This window comes from Nicotiana tomentosiformis, chromosome 8 (genome assembly GCF_000390325.3).
Source record: "Nicotiana tomentosiformis chromosome 8, ASM39032v3, whole genome shotgun sequence".
Classification (NCBI taxonomy): Eukaryota; Viridiplantae; Streptophyta; class Magnoliopsida; order Solanales; family Solanaceae; genus Nicotiana; species Nicotiana tomentosiformis.
The window spans coordinates 56,721,435-56,744,897 of record NC_090819.1 but is presented as its reverse complement, the minus strand read 5'-3'; positions in this window follow the sequence as shown (position 1 = coordinate 56,744,897).

Genomic DNA, 23,463 nt, shown 5'->3' with positions numbered 1-23,463 from the left:
ATTATCCAAATTTATTTAGAAAAAGGAGAGCCTATATTATTATAAAAGCACGAATACAATATTGATAGACCAAAATAATCCTAAAATTTTAAAGAGAATAACTCATAGGGAAAGAACATAACTAAAATAACATATTTTTTGGACTACAAGACCTTCTATGTTAATTTTTTAATATTTAATATTTTAAAATTAAGAAAGTTTATCTATTACATTCTTATTAAAAATATGTTTGAAGGTTTAATAAAATCAATTCCATAAGAATCCTCCACATTGACAGTACATTACCACTCCATAATATCCAATACTAAGATAAAATAAAAGTAATATTAAATGGAGTGCATAAATCGTTGAAATTGAGAAAAAATATCCCCATAATATATTTTTATATTATATTTGAACTGTTTTACTACTCAAATAATATATTTTTAATCAATTTTTCGTGTAATATTGAAAAATATACCCAATTATTAAAGAACAACTAAGAAAATATTTAAAAATATAAATGTGTGAGAAATAGAAAGAAAAATGGTTGGTAAGAGTCAATACCACTAATGATTCTGCAAAGATAAAGATCTAAAAGTGGAATGTCAGATCGATCTTTTTACTCTTTGAAAAGAAATTTTATGGTGGATAAAATTATAATTAAGATTAAATCTTCAAACAAGAGATGAACTAATATTAAGAATCTGAATCAACATAAAATAAATTATTTTTTGTGTTAAGACCAAATAATTAAATCTTTTAATTAATTATTTAGCAAGAGAATCCAATTCAATTATTTTTAAATTTATCATATGAGTAAAATTACTTTTCAAGTTAGAAAACTCTTAGGGTACATAAATTTATTCCATAAAAAGAGCGTTAGAGATTAAAAAAAATTAGAACACAAAGTAAAAAATGTTATTATAGTATTAAGAATCAAACAGCCATACAAGTGTATGTTGAAGCACAATCAAAGCTAAATCTTGAACAAGAACAAGCTTTCAAGACTATATTATAAAGAGTCGACTCTTATAGCGGGATTATCCTTTGTAGATGCCTCCGGCGGAATCGAAATAATATTTCTATGTCATGCATTACTTGCAAATATCAAATCAAAAGGCATGATACTGTTAGCAATAATAACAAATGATGTACCAGCAACGATTTTATTATGAGGCCACTCACTTTAGATTTGATATACCTCTTCAAATAACTAAAATAGCCATCACAAATATATCAAAGCAGAGCAACAACGCTAAATTTATAAGAAAAACAAAATTGATAATATGGCATGAAGCGCTTATGGCTAAGTGTTAAATGATCGAAATAATTGCCCCCGGAGTTATATTGAATACCACCGAATCATTTGGTGAAAAACTAATGGCTTGGAAGGTGATTTCTGTCAAGTACTATCAATAGTTACAAAATCGATGAAAGCAGAGACTGTAAAAACTAGCTTGCTAAAATTATACTTATGGCCTCAAATGAAAAAGATTTAATTGACAAGAAATATAAAATAAGAACAGATCTAGTATTCAGTAATGTAACGATCCGGCCTGTCATTTTGAGTATTACAGTCCCGTTTCTCTATTTACTGCTCAATTTGTGCTTTATAGTTGTTATATGACTTGCCGGGAGTAATTGGTTCGGGTCCGGTGAGGTTTTTAGAATGAATTGGAGCACTTAGTTCCAAAGTTTAAAGTTTAAGTTGAAATAGTTAACCGAATATTGACTATATATAAACGACCCCAGAATAGAGTTTTGATGATTCCAATAGCTCCGAATGGTGATTTTGAACTTAGGAGCGTGTCCGAAAAATTAGTTAGAAGTCCGTAGTTGAATTTGGCTTGAAATGGCTAAAATAGAAAGTTAAGTTTAGAAGTTTGACCAGGGAGTTGAATTTTTGATATCGGGGTCAGAATCCGATTCTGAAAATTGAAATATGTTCGTTATGTCATTTATGACTTGTGTGCAAAATTTGAGGTCAATCGGACTTGATTTGATAAGTTTCGGCATCGATTGTAGAAGTTAGAATTTTCTTAATTTTAATAGGCTTGAATTGGAATGTGATTCATGTTTTTGATGTTGTTTGATGTGATTTGAGGGCCTGACTAAGTTCGTATCGTGTTTTAGGACTTGTTGGTATATTCGAACGGAGTTCTGAGTGCCTCGAATGAGTTCCGGGGTGAGTTTTGAGCGAGTCCGGGCATTTCGGCACTCTGACGATGTTATGGAACAGTTGAAGTGCGAAGGGCACATTTTAGAGTGCAGAAGTGCGGCCGAAAACTCCCAAAGTGCTGGGGCAGTAGGAATTGTGCAGACCGCACATGAAGATATGCGGATCGCAGTTGAAATTGTGCGGTCCGCAGAAAGGTGATTTCGCAGGTTCGCTGGTCCGACTTCGGAAGCTTATATCTTTCAATCTACAAGGAATTTGGAGATGATTCAAAAACGAAAATTGTATACCTTTGAATCTAGTTTCCAGAAAGGTATAGCATTAATCATTTGGAGTTTTGTACAAAAAGGTATGAGTATTTTACTGAAGCCCAGTAGTACAGACACTGTGAAGTGCGGTCGCAGAATTTGGATTGCGGCCGCAGAACTTGAAAAATGTGCGGACCGCATATTGGGAGATCAGACGTGGTACTATATAACCGAGGATTAGGGTATTATTTCACATTTGAACGTTGAGAGCTCGATTTATGATAATTTTTCATGAGTTTTTAAAGAAATTAATCGGGGTAAATGATTCTAACTCAGATTTGGTTAATATATATGAATATATCATTGTTTTATCATTCAATTAGTATTTTGAAATGAAAATTTGGGAAAAATTGTAGAAATTTCATAAAATGAATTTTGGGGATTTGAATGTCGATACGAAGTCGGATTTGAGTGAAACTAGTATGGTTGGACTCGTAATTGAATGAGTTATGGGATTTTATGAGCTTCGTTAGATTCCGAGACGTGGGCCTCACGGACGATTTTTGAGTTAAATTTAGGATTTTGTGAAAAAATTTGTATTTTTATATGGAATTGATTCCTATAATTTGTATTGACTGAAACTAATTAATTGTGGGTAGATACGAGGCTTTCAGAGACCAATTCTCGAGGCAAGGGTATAACAAAGTAAGAAATTACATGGTTTGAGGTAAGTAACATCTCTAATCTTGGAGCTGAGGGTATGAACCCTGATTATACGTGTTATGTTAATTGTTTGGAGGTGACGCACATGCTAGGTGACAGGCGTGTGGGCATGCACCGTAGAAATTGAGACTCAGTTGATTCCGTAGAGCTTTATAGTCAATTAACTCGTATTTCTCCATGTATTTTTATGTGTTAGAAAAACTGAGCTGTGACTCATGTTAGAAATCATGCTTAGGCAAATATTGGTATTATTGCCTTATTGGGATCCACTGAGGTCATTTCGGCTGTCGAATTATTTGTTTAAATTGTAACTTCATACTCAGTCATGTTCATTCATTTCATATCATCTCTCAGTCTCTGTTGCTATTTATTGATTCATCATATCATCATTTTGGGCTAATTTTCATGACATTGTGAGCCCGAGAGACTGGAGAGATTGATGATTGAGTGAGGCCGAGGGCCTGATTGTGAGGATGATTATGGTATCGGGCTGCACGCCGCAGCAGGCCATATTGGCTTTATATATATATTATTATTATTTATGGGATCGGGCTGCATGTCGCAGCATGGTTGACTGATTTATGCCATGATTGGCTTGTTATAGCGCTTGGGCTGAAGGATCCCCTCCGGAGTCTGTACACACCCCCAGTGAGCGCAGGTACTTACTGAGTGCGAGTGCCGATTGCGATTTTCGAGCGATTGGGAGGATTGAGTGTCTGGGAGGACTGAGTGACTGGGAGGACTGAGTGATTGGGATTACTGAGTGAAATGATACTCTGAGAGTATGCATATGGTTTTATCACTGAGTTGCATCGCATTGACATGCACATTTGACATACAGGCATAGAGATGCATTTTTCTCATGTTGTACGGTATCACATCATTCATGACTTCTCACACATATTGGCATATGTGCATAGTGATGCATTTTCCACTGGTTATTTGGAAAGAAAATGAAACATCTTATTTATTGTTGAAATAATTTTTGTGAAAATTATTGTTTTCAAACTTACTCATATTTTTGGCAATTTCGGTAAAAGACATGAGTTTTCACTGATACACTTGAGAGGCAGAACTCTTTTCAGAAATCATAATTAAGCTGAGCATTTTATCTTTGAGTTACTTCTTTTATTACTTGCTTTACGTTGTTATGGACTGTTGTTGGCTATTGGTGTTAGACCCGACCTTTATTCTAGCTCGTCTCTACTTTCAACCTAAGGTTAGGTTTGTTACTTATTGAGTACATGGGGTCGGTTGTACTCATACTACACTTCTGCACCTTGCGTGCAAATATTGGATGCTGATGTTGATGGGATCGACGTGAGCTGGATTTGGAGACGTACCTGTGTTCCGGTCGTAGCTGCCTCTTGTTCATGATAGCCTTAGATTTAGAAAAATCTGTTTATGTACATTTCGAACAGATGATGTATTTATTTCATACCAGCTTTGTAAACTCTAAATGATTTGTACTACCAGTCCTTGGGGAATGTATAAGATTTAGATATTTTCTTTTACTTAATTGTCTTGTAAAATTTCATTGGAATTGGATAGTTATTAACTGGCTTACCTAGCGGGTTGGGTTAGGTGCCATTACGACTAGTTGGATTTTGGATCGTGACAAGTAACTTCTTGCTTCGTGTCAGAAACGAAAAAGAGCATCTAATAAAAGATGATTTGGTTCTTCCAAAACACTTGGTTATCAATCCCAGTTGTAATAGTAGTGCATTTAATAAGGAAAATATTTCTATCAATAGATTAAAATATAATTTGTGCAAATTGCATGATAGAAATTAAAAAGCTATCTTAGCTAGCAGAAATGAATATGTTGATCAAATAAATAAAAGGTTGATTGCAATATTTTATGGTAAAAATAAGATATTTTTTAATTTTTGACTCAGCAGAATATGATACCAACAATTACTACCAAGAAGAATACTTAAATACTTTAATACCAAATGGCCTTCTACCACACAAGTTTGTTGTCAATGTCAATGTCACCATATATGTAATAGACTAAGTTAAAATTGATCTTCCATTGCATATAGATTGATTTTGAAGAAAACTGTGTCTGTAACTTAGATCCGCTGAATAGCTTATGTAATAGCATATGGATGGTATATAGAAGTTTTGACAATAACGTCATACATGCAAAAACTATGATACAAGGACAAACATTCTAAATATTGGACTATATTTATCGCAATATATTTTTTTGCACGAACAACTGTATGTTGCACTTTCAAGAGGAATATCAATATCGACAAGAAAATTTCTGGTTATGACAAAGCAACCAAAGCATTAGAAGGAAACATACACAAAAAAAATTATCTACATCCTTTTATTTTAAATTCACGTATTATGCTAATGTAATAATATTTTTCGGCTTTCAGATCATTTAAATGGTTAAACCATCACGTGCCATTATTAACGTGCAACGCACGTTCATACATACTAGTATATATATATATATATATATATATATATATATATATATATATATATATATATATATACGCGGCGCGTGTGGGTGGGTGTGTTTCAAGAACAGTGGAAGGGTTTCAAGAATTTCTTGTCGATCAAAAGTATTCTAAAAATCTATCACTCTGTCTTAGGCTAGATGCAAGTGTTTATACAAATTTTGAAAATGTGAGGGGCTTACTATTCGCTAAAAAAAGAATATGTGAAGTCAGATATTGATGTAATAATGAAAGGGTATAACTGAAAGGAGCACAATAAGACCCTGGATAACCTTTTCCATCATTAAAATTGTACCAAGTATAAAAAAGAAAAGGAGATTATTATCCACAGAGTTTTGTTATGTAATTATCTTCTCATTTTTGTAGCATTATTGAAGAGATTTATCATGTAGAAAATTATGAGTATATACCTTTTTCTTTCTTTTTTAGTTTAGTTCTTATTATTATTATTTTTTTTGCGTAGGTTGGGTGTTACTGATTAATGTCACTTCCACGGGGTGGACCTTGTTATGATTCTTTTAGGAGGCCTAACAAAGTTATGATGGTAGTTGAAGATTCCCTTTTTTTCTTCTTTTTTTGGTTTTATTTATTTTTAACTTGTAGTCTAAAATACTCGAGTGCAAACACAAGAGATTCTTAATTTACAAAATACGTAGAGATCGAAGATGTTCTATAATACTACTGAAACCACAAATGGGTGATGATAAAATAATACAGAACAAAGAAACTTTCTTCATATTACTTTGTAATATGTACATTTTGATATTATAAGGAGAGAAAGACCATTTTTAGCTTATAGCTAGTCATGTATGTAGACAATAAATTTGTGTCAAAAAAATAATCGAGACTGAAAAATATTACAACAATCGTAGTGTTGATTTCAAACAATATGAGTGATACAATCTCTATGATTCCTCTGATTCTTCTTTCCAATAGTAAATAAATTCAAGGGACTTTGAGCTTGATCTTGAATCTATATTTATTGTCACGACCGATGATCTTGAATTCAACTAGCACGAACTTTGATTTGAACTCGTACTCCCTGAATCTTGATTTGTTCTTCGTTCTTGAGCTTGAACTTGATTTCTTGAACTTGAACTTGGTTGCTTGAGGCTTGAAGCTTGTAGAGAAATTGTGACGTTTGATCCTGTAATGACTCGGCCAATCGTTTTGTGTATTATAGTCCCGTTCCCCTGTTTATTGCTTATTCTATGTTCATTTGTGGTTATGTGACTTGTTGGGGTAGTTGGCTTGGTTCCGGGGATGTTTCGAAGTGAATTGGGATACTTAGTCTCCAGGTTAAAGGTTTAAGTTGGAAGAGTTGACCGGAATTTGACTTTTGTGTAGACGACTCCGAAATAGAGTTTTGATGGTTCCGATAGCTGCATATAGTAATTTTGGACTTAGACGTATGTCCGGATATTGATTTGGAGGTCCGTAGGTTGGTTTGATAATTTTTGGCGAAAGTTGGAAAGTTGAAGGTTTGAAAGATTGAGAGGTTTGACCAAGAGTTAACTTTGTAGATATCGGTTTCGGATTTTAGTTCCGAAAGTTGGAACAGGTTCGTTGTATCATTTATGCCTTGTTTGCAAAATTTGAGGTCAATTGGAGTTGGTTTGATATGATTCGACTTTAGTTTTAGAAGTTGGAAGTTCATTAGTTCATTAGGCTTGAATTGGGGTGCGATACATGATTTCGATGTTGTTTGATGTGATTTGAGGATTCAACTAAGTTCGTATCGTATTTTAGGACCTGTTGGTATATTCGGATGGGGTCCTGGGGGTCTTGGGTGTGCTTCTCATGAACCTTCAACTGCCGCAACGCATATGCAATCACCCTGCCATCCTGCATCAATACTGCACCTAGCCCAATACGAGATGCATCACAATACACCGTGTAAGATCCTAAACTGGTGGACAACACCAACACTAGAGCCGTAGTCAAAGCAGTCTTGAGCTTCTGAAAGCTCAACTCACACTCGTCCGACCATCTGAGCGGGGCACCCTTCTGGGTCAATCTGGTCAATGGGTCTGCTATAGATGAATACCCCTCCATGAACCGGTGATAATAACCCGCCAAACCCAGGAAGCTCCAGATCTCTATAGCTGAAGTAGGTCTAGGCCAGTTCTGAACTGCCTCAATCTTCTTAGGATCCACCTTTATGCCCTCTGCCGATACAACATGCCCCAAAAAAGCGACTGAGTGTAACCAAAACTCGCACTTTGAAAACTTGGTATATAACTGGCTATCCCTCAAAGTCTGAAGTACAATTCGACGATGCTGCTCATGCTCCTCTCGACTGCGGGAGTAGATCAAGATATCTTCAATAAACACGATCATAAAGGAATCCAAATAGGGTTTGAACACCCGGTTCATCACATTTATAAATGCAACTGGGGCATTTGTCAACCCAAATGACATTACTAGGAACTCATAATGTATGTACCGAGTCCAAAAATCTGTCTTAGGGACATCGGATGCCCTAATCCTCAACTGATGGTAGACAGACCTCAAATCAATCTTCAAAAATACTTTGGCACCGTGAAGCTGATCAAATAAGTCATAAATCCTCGGAAACAGATACTTGTTCTTGATTGTGACTTTGTTCAACGTACCGATAGTCTATACACATCCTCATCGACCCATCCTTCTTCTTCACGAACAACACGGGCGCACCCTAGGGCGAGACACTAAGTCTAATGAAGCCCTTATCAAGCAAATCTTTCAACTGCTCCTTCAACTCCTTTAACTCCGGCGGGGCCATACGGTATGGTGGAATAGAAATGGGCTGAGTGACCGGAGCCAAATCAATACAGAAATTAATATCCCTGTCGGGTGGCATCCCCAGCAGGTCTACAGGAAACACCTCTAGAAACTCACGAATAACTGGTACTAAATCCATGGATGGAACCTCCGCACTAGAATCACGGACATAGGCCAAATAGGCTAGACACCCCTTCTTGAATATACGTCGAGCCTTCACATAAGAAATAACTCTGCTGGTAGAGTGGCCATGAGTCCCCCTCCACTCTAATCGAGGAAATCCCGGCATGGCTAAGGTCACCGTCTTGGCGTGACTGATCACGTCCAAAACACACCTCAAAAGAGATATGAAACGGTCGTTTGCAATAATAGAAACCCAACTAAGAGTCGGGGTCGAATCCACAGAGAGCTAAGATGGAGGTTAGGGGTATATATTTTTCACTGTGAGTGATTGAATTATCTAGATTGCACTTCCACACAAAGATTTGTTTTCTATTTCTAGTTTTACTGTATTGATTGCAAAATAAAGGAAGAAGACTAGAGAAAATTATTTTTAAGGTTTTTCCAAATGGATAAAAAGCCTATGTCTGTGACCATGACCTAGGTGTTTGCCTAATGGGATAAAGACCTTAATGCTTGTTTCGTTGATTGGGGGTGTATTATAGCTATCAACTCTTATTTACCCACTCAATACCTCTCGGCCAGAGAGTTTTTTTTTCCAATTTGGCTTTCTCAAGACCAAATAGGTATCACCCAAAATAGTTGATAAGAGCTCAAGTCGGGTTATTACTATATCTAGGTTGAACCCTTTAATTGGGTTAATCAATCTTTCAATTGACCTAATTCCTTGTTAGCTAAGTTATCCTAGACTAAGTCTTTCTTTCTCAAGTAGAGACTAAGTCAAATAGGCATGAACTAATGTTTACAACCATTAATTCCACAATTAAAGCATGAACTAAGCTAAATAATAAACACCCAATCATAAATAAGCACTAAATTAGATATCCATAAGGTTTACACACTAGGGTTGAGTCACAACCCTAGTAGAAGTCTAGCTACTCATAATGGGTTTTGAAGAAAATAAGGAAGAAAGACTAATTAAACTCATAATGGAAGCTAAAAATGATTACATCTATTGTAAATACACCAAAGCAAAGTAAAACTTCCTAAAGTAGCAAAGGAAAATGGCTACAGCAATTTTAGAGGTTCAAACTTGACCTAATTTTGTGAAATTCGTCTATTTACACAAGGCTAAAAATCACAGATAAAAATACCTCTCGGAAGGTTCTGCGGCCGCACAATTCCATGTGTGGTCCGCAAATTTCATCATCTGGCAGGAGCTGGAGTTTTGCGGCCGCATATTTCTGAACTGTGGCTGCAAGGCAACTTTTCTGCGGTCCGTAGAATTAGAACTGCGGCTGCAAGGCATTCGTCTGCGGTCCGCAATATTAGGATTGCAGCCGCAAGGCAATCTTCTATGGCCGCACAAATCTTGTGAGGTCCTCAATTCACTAAGGCTCTAGACTTGGTCTTTTTGCATACTCTCTGATCTTCGACCCTTAGCCTAGCTTTGCGGCCACACAATTCATGTGCGGTCCGCAATTTGCACAAATGTCTGCTAATTTTTCCTTCTTTGTTTGCGGTCGCAGATGGAATTCTGCAGTCCGCAATTTCTTCTGAGGTTATAGAATTCCTTATACGGACCGCACATTGTGTGCTTCTGTCCCTTTATTGCCTTGTGCTTGGATTGCTCCTTTTTGAGTCGAATTTCATCTCGGGAGCCCAACTTCCAGCATTCCTGTAATTTTGCACAATTTCATTAGTTTTCGGAAACACAATTCAATGCTTTTAGAGTAAAACAAAATCTAAAAGACGCTAATAAGTAGTCAAAATCCCTACTTATAAACTCCCCCAAACTTAAGTCTTTGCTTGACCTCAAGCAAATAATTTAGTTCCCACCTCCAAAAGTTAAGGGTCATTTCAGCGAGTCAAAGGTGAGCCATCCACACATCAGGTGGGACCAACAATTACCCACATTACTCATGTTTTATCAACAAGGCGACAAGTTAAATATTCATGCACATATAGTTATAATGTGAAATTTGAGCATCAAGAATTGACTTTACTCATCAAGGACTCTTGCTCTATCATGTAGGTCATGGTGGACTCCAAACTCCTCCTCCTCTACTTTTCGTTTACCTGGCTTACTTAAGAATTTAAGCACTTAATCCAAAGATTTATGAAAGGTTCACTCATTTCTCTCAAGAGAATGTCGCAAGTACGGCTTCAAGTACCACATGCTTGCCCCTCATGTAGATTGCCACTAATGTAAGCTCACTCAGCTTGAAATCAAATAGGACTTATTTAGGGATGTAATGAAGTCTTTTGGATTAGGGTTGGATACAATATGGGTGAGTGGTTACACCTTTCCTTAAGCACTCCATTTTTCATTTCTCGTCTCACACTTTGCCAATTCTTTGAGGCACTTTCTTTTCCTTGGGGAACTAGAGTGACTTAACACCACTCTTTCTTGATCATTACATTCATTTTATCCCTCTTTGATTTCTTCATGTTTGGAATCATTACCTCTCTTTGAATCCCTTCAACTCTTCCACTTATTCACTATTTTTGTTTTTTTTGGCTATTTTCTTTTCTTGTCTTTCCTTCTCATCATTTCTTTTCTCTTTTTGTGCCTTGATACCTTTTTCAAGTTCCTCGTCTCTCCCCCAAACTTACATTTTAGCCATTTGTTTCAAAAGAGTGTTAAAGAAAGCTCGGGTGCCAAGAGAGGGTCACGACAAAATGGGTAAAGGCTTGTAACATGGATGTCAAATGAGAAAGGTTCGAGGCTCAAAGAGGTTGACTAGGGATAACAACATTGGTAGGTAATAGAAAGCTTAAACGGGCTAAGGAAAGCCTACAATCACTTCTCAAGCCAAGCAAAACTTAGGATTTCGCCTTGAAACACATTTAGGGCAAGTTCTAGACCTTTCGCACGTGTACTTAGACTAGCAATAAAGCATTTCACCCCTCACACAACTAGATTGTTAAAGAGGATAGAGTCGAGGTCCCACAACGACCACATTCAAGATTGAAAATCACTATGGTTCAATTAAACCACTCGATGGTTGCCAAGGTCAACACAAGAGTCACAAAGTCACTAACTAGAGCTATTTCTTTTAAAAACCTTGTTTCTAACCATAAATACGTAGTTAAGTGTGTTGGTACCAATTGAAGTATGTTTGACTCTTCGAGCATGACTTAATTAGGTCTTTTTATTCATTACTACTACTATTATTACCTAAACACCAAAACCGGACTCATTCCCTAAAGAAGGTTGTCACGCCATCCATCGTTGGGACGAGTCACCCCGTTTACACAACAACTACCTTTGGAAAGAACCGTGATATTAAGAAAACCAAAGGCTTATTATCTACTAGAACATATAAAGAGGCTACTAAATCAAACAAAGAAGCTACTCACTCAAACTATGAACTCACAAAGAAACAAAAATGAAGAAGCTAATAAAAAAAACTACTAAATATACATAATGAGAGAAAAAGAAAGAATATATACATAATACAAAAGAGAAAGAAAATAATATCAAGTTATTACAGGCCAATTGTCTCAGAATGAACCAAATAAAATCAAATAAACTCCACCCCCTGAATAAAAATAAACATTATCCCCAATGCTTAACAAAATAAGAGTTAACTAGGGGAAATAGTGAAGAAAAGCTCCCTATGGCTCCTTGGACATCTCTGTGTCCACAACAATGTCACCGCCCTCAGTCTCATCCTACTGGATCTCATTATCCTCAACTCTGGGAGTGACTAGGTTGGTGAACATCTGATGCATTGCCTCGAAAGTGTCGGCAACAGAGTTTGGCTCCTTAGACTGGCCAGCTGGTGCCACCGGTGCGGATGGTGCTATAGGATATGGGTCTAAAGGGTGTGTCGATCAACATGTCAAAAGGGATATCTCCGGCTGCAGCAAGCTTGGTCACCTGCCTCCGAAGCTATTCCACTGACTTCTTACTGGCCTGGGACTTTCTCATCTTCTTTACTTCTTTGCCCAACTCTTCGATCACTGACCTGTGCTGTATCAAGGTAGCCATGATGGTGTTCTGGTTCTCTAGGATCTTCTTCAATGTCTCCTCAACTGTCGAAGGGGAACAGAGGTGCCTGAACAGTAGACTGTGCTACAACAGCACTGGATAAGTCAGACAGCTTTGCAGTTGCTGTCTGCATCCAATTGATGAGGCTCGCCAATGTCTGGGAGACTCGCAGCACAGAAAGTGGAGCAGTAGGCATGGGCACCGGCTTCAAAGCCGAAGTGGAAACTGTGGCAGGAATTGCATAAGGGGTTGTGGATGATGGTGGAGGCATAGCTTCGGCACTAGAGGAAGGCTCGGCCGAAGTAGATAGGATATCAACTCCCTCCGTAACTACCATAGTTGGCTCATTTGGTGGTAGATGGCTGACCTTTTCTCTTTGGGTTGTTTGCATCCATATGTGAGTACCATGAGAAAGGCTTCTTCGACCTCACTTTTGTATTAAAATCCCTTGGTTCCACTCCCTTATCCGTAAGATACTCTGTAATGGTGTTGGGGTATGGGTAGGAAGAGTCAATCTGCCGGGCGATTACTGAGATGTTAGCCGACATCACGGCACCCAGATTGATAGGGTACCTGGCCATAATAGAGGCAACTAAGATTGCTTGAGGAATCAGCAAATGAGTCTCATTTTGACTCGGGTCCAGTCTGCTACAGAAAAAAGATTGCCACCCTTTTGCTTCGAAGTTCAATGTGCTCTGGTGGATAGGAATCCAAGCGGTGATCCATGGTGGTGGTGGTCCTGGTGCAACTAGAATCTCCGTTAACCAAGGACGAACTGCATCCCTAAGTGTACACTTTTCTAGGTATGCTTTTGGTTCGACATCATCAAAGCCCAAGTATGTGTTCAGTGTGTGCTAGTCAAATCATACTTTGAGGTTTCTCACTTTTGTCACCTTTGTCACCTTTTTGATATGCACCACATTGGCGTAGAATTCCCGGACAAGGTATTCCTTTGCATCCACCACAATCTGGGTAAACCACATCCACCCTTTGCGTTCTCTAAGCTATCTCAGCACAGCCGAGTTGTACCTCTCTAAATCTGTCAGTAAGAATTGTCGCTCAAGTGTTAGCAATCTCGCCGGCTACCATGTGCAGAAACTAGAGAAAGCTTCTAGGCTGACGAATCGGTCCTCCCAAACCTCTTTCTTCTTTGTTCTTTCAATCCCAACAGTTTTGGCATCTCCCCCTCTACCATAATCGGGTATGTCCTGAACTGATGTATCTGGTGCCTCAGGGTCAGGTATAGTGGATGGCTCAAAAGCCTGACTAGCACTTTCCGAACCCTCGGAAGTGCTGTGGGATGAGGACGCTGTTAAAATCTCCCTGACGTCCTGGATTGTATTGCCGGTGTTTCCTAAATAGAGGCTGAGTTTCCCACTGATACGTCCCTAGACGGGGCGTATGAACTCGTCTTAGAGAGATCTGCACCTCTCCCTCTCCCGGTTGTTGTTTTTTTGTTTTTTTTATTTCTTGCTGTTGGGCACTAGGTAAGGCTCTCTTGCCTCTCCCCCAAGAAGGTTCACCCCTCCCTTTAGAAGTGTCTCATCTGCCTCTAGATCGAACCATTATCTGTATCAAATAGACGCAGTTGCTAGTGAGGGTGACAGACACAATGTGCTTGAAGGGAAGGATCAGCGGTATGCACAATTTTCTTGCGGCCCCAGATGAAGCCTCGCGAACTGCCCAATTTAGCATTGCGGCCGCAAAAGTGAAGTGCGGTCCGCACAATTTCATTTGCGGCTGCAACTCAGAGACTCAAAATGTGCCAACTCTCTGATGATAGAGAATTGGCTGATGTGCGGCCGCAGTATATTTTCTGCGGTCCACACAACTTTCTTGCGGCCACAGATTTTTTTTTTCTCATTAGTGTTACCCTAGTTCAAATTCTGCGGATCGCACAATTTTCTTGAGGCTGCAGAATTCAAAGAATACGAACAGTCCAGTATGATTGACTAGGTTTTGTGATTTTTGTGCAAATTTTGACATGGCAACAACATAAAAGCATGAGAATACATTGACCCAATCCCCAATAAGCAAGTATTAGTTAGCCCACTACAGATTTGCCCCTAAATGGTTGTACAATTGAGTTCTACTAACAAATGGCCTAAAATCACTTAAAAACTACAATTTAAACTAAAAAATGAAAAATTCTAACAAGGAATTTAAGCATACCAGGTGTGAATGAGTGCAAGGGATGAGTGATCACAATTGTTGGGCATATGGCAGATGATTTACCAAGAGATTTCAATATAGTGCAAGTTTTTGTGCTTAGAGAGGGAAAAGTGTAACAGTAGCCCTAACCCTCTGTTTATACTATTGAAGTTCTTAAGAGAAAGAGGAGCGAGTGCGGCCACACAATTTGAGTTGCGGTCCGCACTCTGTTACCTGGGAGCTTAAGTCGACTTTTTGATTGCGGTACGCAGAATTATGTGTGCGGCCGCAGATTTCCTGGCGTGGCCGCAGATGGACCCTTTTTCTGACAGACCAACTTCAGAGAGTTGGTATATTCCACCTTTCACTTGTGCGGTCCGCAAGATAATTGTGCGGCCGCAGAGCACTTTTGCTGCAGCAACTATAAATGTGCGGTCCGCACAATTCAACCGTAGTCCGCAAATCTTGCAACACTTAGCCAGAATTCTGTCCACCATTCCTCTAAGGCACACTCATCCCTGTAGCACACTTCAAATCAAGTTAGTACAAAAATAACACCTAACTACAAAAAAAGAAAAGAAAAGAAAAAGAAACATGGGTTGCCTCCCAAGAAGTGCCTGATTTAACGTCGTGGCACGATGCAAAATACCATCAATTGAAATGAATGACCGCCACAACGTGGCCATCTCCAACTTTTCCCAAGTAGTGCTTCACCCAGTGACCATTGACTAGAAATACCTCATTGTTTTTGTTCTTCAAGTCCAATGCACCAAAAGGCGTCACACCCACAATTTCAAAAGGACCACTCCATTTAGACTTTAACTTTTCGGGAAACATTCTCAACCTTGAGTTAAACAACAACACAAGATCGCACACCTTGAACTCTTTGTTTCAAATGTATTTGTCATGAAGATATTTCATCTTTTCTTTGTACAATGACGAACTTGCATAAGCATGGTACCAGAACTCATCTAATTCATTCAAATATGCAATCCTCAAGTTAGCGGCTACATCCCAATCAAGATTCAACTTCTTTAGAGCCCATATGTCCTTGTGCTCTAGTTCCACCGGAAGATGACAAGCTTTGTCGAACACCAACCGGTATGGCGACATTCCGATAGGTATTTTGTAAGCCGTCCGATAAGCCCATAATGCATCATCAAGATTCTTGGACCAATCCGTCCGGTTAGCATTCACTGTGTAGGACAAAATATTCTTTATCTCTCGGTTGGAGACTTCCACTTGACCGCTAGCTTGTGGATAATAGGGAGTCGTGACTTTATGAGTAACACCATACTTGCTAAGTAAAGTGTCGAAAGCCTTGTTGCAAAATCGTGACCCCTATCACTTATAATAGCCCGCAGAGTACCAAACCTTCTGAAAATATTCTTCTTCAAGAATGCCACCACACTTCTCGCCTCATTGTTGGGTAGAGAAACGGCCTCAACCCATTTAGACACATAATCAACCGCGACCAAGATGTAAGTGTTTCCACAAGAACTCATAAAAGGACCCATGAAGTCAATACCCCACACATCAAAAATATCAATCTCCAAAATGGTAGTGAGAGGTATTTCATTTTTCTTCGAGATTCCACCAGCCCGTTGACATTCATCACATCTTTTCAGTAGCTCACTAGCATCCTTGTAAAGAGTAGGCCAATAGAAACCACAACTTAGCACTCGGGCCGCCATTCTTGCTCCACCATGATGACCACCATATGGCGAAGAATGACAAGCCCCAAGAATTTCACATTGCTCTTCTTCCGGTACACATCTTCTAATCACCCCATCCACACAAATCTGAAAAAGGTATGGTTCATCCCAATAATAATTTTGACAATCCCGTTTGAGTTTCTTCATTTGGTTTGAAGAGAACTCATCAGGGAATTTGGTATCCTTGTGATGATACCACACACAAGAAAATTTTCTAGATCCGCGAACCATGGAACCTCCTTCATTGAAATGGCCAAGAGTTGCTCATCAGTGAAGGAGTCACTAATTTCAAGGCCATCATGCGGCCTCCCCTCCTCATCCAAACGAGCCAAGTGGTCCACCGCTTGATTTTCACTCCCTTTTCTATCTTGGATGTTAATATTAAACTCTTGCAACAAAAGCACCCATCTCATCAACCGAGCTTTGGAATCTTTCTTGCTCATAAGATAACGAAGTGCCGCATGATCCGTGTGGACAATAACTTTCGCACCCATCAAGTACGGGCGGAACTTCTCAATTGCAAACACAATGACAAGGAGCTCTTTCTCCGAAATGGTATAGTTAACTTGGGCACCATTCATGGTCTTACTAGCATAATAGATCGGATGAAAAATCTTGTTGATGCGTTGCCCCAAAATAGCCCTAACCGCTACGTCACTGGCATCACACATAAGTTCAAAAGGGACACTCCAATTTGGAGCGGTGATGATGGGAGTAGTTATCAACATGAACTTTAACAATTCAAAGGCTCTCATGCTATCATCATTGAAGTTAAACTTAGCATCTTTTTCAAGAATCTTGCACAACGGATTCACCACCTTAGAGAAATCTTTGATGAAACGCCGGTAAAAACCCGCGTGGCCTAAGAAACTCTGCACACCCTTCACCGAAGTTGGAGATGGAAGTTTAGAAATCATCTCAATCTTTTCCTTGTCAACTTCATTTAAATTCTTTGATATTTCGTGTCCAAGGACAATTCCTTCCTCGACCATAAAATGATACTTCTCCCAATTGAGCACCAAATTTGTTTCTTCACATCTTGCCAACACTTTATCTAAATTTGCAAGATAATCATCAAAATAATATCCAACCACCGAGAAGTCATCCATGAAAACATCAAGGTATTCCTCCACCATGTCCATGAAGATAGCCATCATACACCTTTGAAAAGTCATCGGTGCATTGCACAAACCAAATGGCTTCCGCTTAAAGGCGAAAGTACCATAGGGACATGTAAAGGTTGTTTTCTCTTGGTCCTCCAGAGCAATAAGGATTTGGTTGTAGCCCGAATACCCATCAATAAAGCAATAGAAACCGGCCAATCTATCAAGCATTTGATCTAAGAAAGAAAGTGGGAAATTATCCTTCCTTGTGACTTTGTTGAGATTGCGATAGTCCATACACACTCTCCAACCGGTCACCGTTCTTGTAGGAATCAACTCATTCTTATCATTGGTGACCACCGTCATGCCTCCCTTCTTCGGGACACATTGAACCGGAGAAGTCCATGAACTATCGGAAATGGGGTAGACAACCCCATCATCCAACCACTTGATAATCTCCTTTTGACAACTTCTTACATAGCCTCATTGAGTCTCCTTTGATGTTCAATAGATGGTTTGGCGCCTTCCTCCAAGTTGATCTTATGTATGCAAAATGCGGGGCTTATCCCCCGAATATCTGCCAATGTCCATCCAATAGCCTTCTTCCTCTTATGTAGCACCACCAATGTAGAATCTACCCGCACGTTAGTCAAACAAGATGAAAGAATAACCGGTAAAGTAGAACAAGGGCCAAGAAATTCATACCGAAGATGTGGAGGCAATGGCTTCAACTCCAAGGTAGGAGGCTCTTCAATGGAAGGCTTTGTAGGAGGAGTTGTCCTATTTTTAAGATCCAAAGATAGTTTTCGGGATGCATAATTGTACGACCCCATTCCTTGCAAAGAGTTCACACATTCCATGAAGCCATCCATCTCGTCATCATCAAAGTTGAGCAAGACGACCTCTAACATATCACCAACATTGATCGTGACACTTGTATCATCAACAATAACATCGGTCACCAAGTCCACAAAAGAACACACCTTGTTGCTATTTGGTTGCCGCATGGACTTGCACGCATGGAATACCACTTTTTCATCACCCACTCAAAAAGTGAGTTCTACGACTTCAACATCACAAAGAGCCTTTCCTGTAGCAAGGAAAGGGCTTCCAAGAATAATCGGCACCTCATAATCAACTTCACAATCTAGAATGACAAAATCCGCCGGAAGAATGAATTTATCAACACAAACCAAGACATTTTGAATCACTTCCAAAGGTCTCTTCATGGTCTGATCGGCCATTTGCAATCTCATAGAGGTGAGTTTTGGTTGCCCAATTCCCAAGGTCTTGAAAACCGAATAGGGCATCAAATTGATACTTGCCCCAAGATCACAAAGAGCTTTAGCAAACTCGGCACTTCTGTACAAGGAATCGTGAAAGCACCAGGATCTTCCAACTTAGGAGCCATTGAATGCACAATTGCACTCACTTGATGAGTGACTTTGATAGTTTCAAAATTCATTGACCGCTTCTTTATCACAAGATCCTTTATAAACTTTGCATAACCAGGTATTTGTTCCAAATCTTAAACTAATGGAACATTGATTGAGAGACTCTTCATCATTTGAATGAACTTTTTAAATTGATTCTCGCCATTTTGTTTGGCAAGTCTTTGAGGGTATGGAGGTGGAGGCTTAGAAAATGGTGCCTTAGCCTTTTGCACTACCGGCTCCAGTATGTCAATAATGTGATCCCTAGGCGAGTTCACCTCCTCTTGAGTCTCTTCCACACTATCATTAATATCAATACGAACTTCATCATTTGATTGTGCCACATTGTTCGGGACCTCTTCTTCTTGTACTACTTGCTCATCATCCACAAGTTGCTTTTGACTTGAGGTGGGTGTATTCCCACCTCTTCCACTTCTTGTAGTAACAGCCATGGCATGCCCTCGTGTTGTTTCCACCCTTTGGGTTTACCACTGTGTCACTTGGTAGTGCCTCCTTAGGACGAGAATTTAGAGCTTGAGAGATTTACCCCATTTGAACTTCTAAGTTGCGGATCGATGTGTTGTGTGAGTCAAGTTGGGCATCCAAATCGTCATTCGTTTTCATAATTTGCTTGAACATATTCTCAATACGCCCCATCTCATTGCTTGAAGAACTAGGACTATGGGAAGGATAAGGAGGCAGGCTGCTCGGTTGTTGATACATCGGGGGCCTTTGAAAACCTAACCCCCGATTGCCTTGATTATTGTTCCATCCACCTTGATTGTTAATTCCCCAATTTCCTTGATTATTGCCACTCTGATTTCCTTGATTATTGTTGTTATGCCAATTCCCTTGATTGTTTTTACCACTTCAATTTTCTTGGTTGCTAGAATTTCAATTGCCTTGATTGTTTTGAGGTCGCCATTGTTGTTGGTTTGGGCCTTGGAAGTTGTTTCATTGCCCTTGAAAGTTTTTCACATATTACACCGCCTCTTCTTGTTCATTGTAAGAATCGTCTTGATCAAAACCACTATCCTCTTGCACAAAATTATCCACTCGATGTTGCATTTGTGGACCCTTGGTTCTCCTTTTGTTCACCATCATGTTCACCTCTTTCATAGCATTGACTTGCTTAGGATTTTGCACTTGTTGAAGTTGAGCCTTTGCTAATTGATTCATGGTGGTAGTCAATTCGGCAATGGCTTGCCCATGGTCATGCAACTCTTTGTGAAGGTGGATTACGTTGGGATCACCTTATGGAACATTAGCCCGGGATTGCCATGCCGATGATATTTTCACCATTTAATCTAAAATCTCACACGCCTACGCATAAGGCGTAATCATGAAGTTCCCACCGGCAAGTTGATTCACTACACATTGGTTGGTTGTATTGATCCCACGATAGAATGTTTGTTGAATCATATTCTCCGTCATGAAGTTCCCATGGTTGTACCATAATTTCTCAAACAACTAAGTAACACGGAAGGAAAAGAAGATATTCCAAAAACACACCCAAATATATAGCTAACACCATTTTTAACTCCCCGACAATAGCGCCAAAAAATGATCACGTCCAAAACACACCTCAAAAGAGATATGAAACAGTCGTTTGCAATAATAAAAGCCCAACTAAGAGTTGGGGTCGAATCCACATGGGGCTAAGATGGGGGTTAGGGGTATTTATTTTATTGTGAGTGATTGAATTATCTAGATTACACTTCCACACAAAGATTTATTTTCTATTTCTAATTTTACTCTATTGATTGCAAAATAAAGGAAAAAGACTAGAGAAAAATATTTTTAAGGTTTTTCCAAATAGATAAAAAGCCTACGGATGTGACCGTGACCTAGGTGGTTTCCTAATGGGATAAATACCTTAATGCTTGTTTTGTTGATTGGGGTGTATTATAGCTATCAACTCTAATTTACCCACTTAATACCTCTCGGTCAGAGAGTAGTTTTGCCCAATTTGACTTTCTCAAGACCAAATGGGTATCGCCCAAAACAGTTGATAAGAGCTCAAGTCGGGTTATTACTATCTCTAGGTTGAACCCTTTAATTGGATTAATCAATCTCTCAATTGACCCAATTCCTTGTTAGCTAAGTTATCCCATACTAAGTCTCTCTTTCTTAAGTAGAGACTAAGTCAAATAGGCATGAACTAATATTTGCAATCATTAATTCTACAATTAAAGCATGATCTAAGCTAAATAATAAACACCCAATCATAAACAAGCACTAAATTAGATACTCATAAGGTTTACACACTAGGGTTGGATCACAACCCTAGTAGAAGTCTAACTACTCATAATGGGTTTTGAAGAAAATAAGGAAGAAGGCTAATTAAACTCATAATGGAAGCTAAAAATGATAAAATCTATTGTAAATACACCAAAGCAAAGTAAAACTTCCTAAATAGCAAAGAAAAATGGATACAGCAATTTCAGAGGTTCAAACTTGACCTAATTTTGTGAAACTCGTCTATTTATACAAGGCTGAAAATCTCGGACAAAAATACCCCTCGGGAGGTTCTGCGGCCGCATAATTCCATGTGCCGCCCGCAGATTTCTTCATCTGACAGGAGCTGGAGTTCTGCGACTGCACATTTCTGAACTGCGGCCGCAAGGCAACTTTTCTAGGCATTTTTCTACGGTCCGCAATATTAGGATTGCGGCCGCAAGGCAATCTTCTATGGTTGCACAAATCTTGTGCGGTCCGCAATTCATTGAAGCTCTAGACTTGGTCTTTTGGCATACTCTCTGATCTTCGACCCTTAGCCTAGCTTTGCGGCCGCACAATTCATGTGCGGTCCGCAATTTGCACAAATGTCTGCTAATTTTTCCTTCTTTGTTTGCGGCCGCAGATGGAATTTTGCGGTCCGCAATTTCTTCTGCGGACCGTACATTATTTTCTTTTATGCCCTTTATTGCCTTGTGCTTGAACTGCTCCTTTTTGAGTCGGATTTTATTTCGGGAGTCCAACTTCCAATATTCCTGTAATTTTGCACAATTTTATTAGTTTTCGGGAACACAATTCAATGCTTTTAGACTAAAACAAAAGCTAAAATGCGCTAATAAGTAGTCAAAATCCCTACTTATAAACTCCCCCAAACTTAAGTCTCTGCTTGTCCTCAAGCAAATAATTTAGTTCTCACCTCCAAAAGTTAAGGGTCATTTCAGCGAGTCAAAGGTGAGCCATCCACACATCAGTTGGGACCAACAATTATCCACATTACTCATGTATTATCAACAAGGCGACAAGTTAAACATTCATGCACATATAGCTCTAATGTGATATTTGATTATCAAGAATTGACTTTACTCCTCAAGGACTCTTGCTCTATCATGTAGGTCATGGTGGACTCCAAACTCCTCCTCCTCTATTTTTTGTTTGCCTGGCTCACTTAAGAATTTTAGCACTTAATCTAAAGATTTATGAAAGGTTCACTCATATCTCTCAAGATAGTCTCGCAAGTACGGCTTCAAGTACCATAGGCTTGCCCCTCATGTAGATCGCCACTAATGTATGCTCCTCTACTTTCCGTTTGCCTGGCTCACTTAAGAATTTTAGCACTTGATCCAAAGATTTATGAAAGGTTCACTCATATCTCTCAGAGAATCTCGCAAGTATTCATTCAAGTACCATAGGCTTGCCCCTCATGTAGATCGTCACTAATGGAAGCTCACTCGCCACTAATAAATTTTTGTTGATGTACGCTTTCAAGTTTAACCGAATTTTAATAATTAAATTCAAAAATTAATATGAAACCAAAATAATGATATGTTCTATTTAATTTTAAAAGTTACCAAGAAAATACCGTTTCAAATTGAAAAAAGATAGAAGAGTTTGATAGATTTTGACATATGAATATGGAAGAGTAAAAAGACTGACGCATTTCAATAACACTTGACAAAAAAATGACGATACAAATCAAAATCAACCATTATTTAAAGTAAATAAAAATGAATGCACTTTATAGTTCTATTAAATATTGCATACCATGACAGGATCACAAGTATTTCTAAATATATAATTGATTATATAATTGGAATATCAAGCAGCTTAATGCTCCTTGTTTTTCATAATTCCTAAGAGGTTTATTTGATTAGCATTTTAAAAGTATATAATAAGTGTTGGTGTTACGTGCATTTTAACATTAAAATTATAATATTAAAGTGCATTATTTCTTGAGAGGTAGTGGATATAAATTGGCAAGAAAGTGACCATTATCTTTGGTGTAACTCATGAAACTACTAGTGCCTTGATCTACTACTAATTACCCATTAACGGTTAAATTTTGTGACCACTAACCATGTTCTACAATTTCATTATCCCACCACTACTTTATTATTTATTTCATGGAAGAGATTCTCTACTTATAAATAGTGATGTTTCTTCCTTGTGTTTGATATGGAAAAATATTGTAGTATGCATGAAAAAAGTGAAATTGGTGTAGTAAAAAAGAGAGTTAAGAGAATGAGAAAATTTAAGTCTCCAACTTTTCTGTACAAAGAGAATAGTATTATTTTGTTGAAGGGAGGTGTTCATTTTGGTGGAGCTTTGGACTCGACAACT